Below are 1,024 nucleotides of genomic sequence, written 5' to 3' on the forward strand. Positions count from 1 at the left end.
TAAGATTTGGGCTGAAGGCAGGCAAGGAGTATCTTGGCAGACAAACACAAGTGGGACACATAGACACACACGGAGAACCTGAAATGCCACATAATTTTTACATGGTTGCATTCATCTGCTTTGTCTGGTATCATTCCTTATGTCTAATGCAGTGGTGCTTCCTTTATTGGCCAACACATGCTAAAATAATAAAAACTTTGTTGAACAATCGGCTAGAGAATGAAGAAGGTCCCACATGTAACCAAAAGACAAAAGGCAGTCATCTTTGCAGGGCATTTTTATTCCAATTATTTAAAGTTCTATACAGCTTTAATTGTCTAGCCAAAATTAAATTAAAGTTTCATAGAAGATCTTAGAGCTGCCCCTGTGTGGGATGTTCTATACTACCCTGTCCTTGGTCATCTTTTTGGGCATTCAAGTTGTTTATTAGCTTCTAATTTGGGTAAAATTTTAGGTTTCTTTTTTTTTTTTTAACTACAATTTAATTTTCTTTAACTTTCTGGGAACCTTGTCTTCAGTTTCAATTGCTGTCATGTCATATTGCTGTTTCTTGCCTCAAGTGATTTTTTTGCAAGTTTGACATGTTCCTCTTGCCACATTTTTTCAGTTTTACAGTACAGATGCATGAGGAAAAAAGGCTGTGCAAATCATTTCCTCCCTAAAAGCAGAGCTGAAATATCATCATTTTGGTAGGTGTAAGGGAGAGAAGAAAGAAGAAGGAAAAAAGTAAAATAAAAAGTAACCTTGTTTCAGTGGGACGAGAAGATTCGAGTGGGAGGTGAGATCAGAAGGGAGACAATGATTTTGGGAGGTCTTTGAAGAATTTATGAAAGTGTCATCAAAAAGAGTCATTTTCCAGTATTATAAAAGTTTATCTTGATGCTTCATTTATACCTAAAGGGCATATGCTTCACCTCTCACTGTAACAGGAGCTTTATGCTGAGTCTTTCCAGACTTTGCAGGCAGCTTTCATGCCTCTCCAGCACTTCCCCAGTGCTCTGCATACCAATAATTGTCTCACAGC

The sequence above is a fragment of the Molothrus aeneus genome, chromosome 16 (genome assembly GCF_037042795.1).
Source record: "Molothrus aeneus isolate 106 chromosome 16, BPBGC_Maene_1.0, whole genome shotgun sequence".
Taxonomy (NCBI): domain Eukaryota; kingdom Metazoa; phylum Chordata; class Aves; order Passeriformes; family Icteridae; genus Molothrus; species Molothrus aeneus.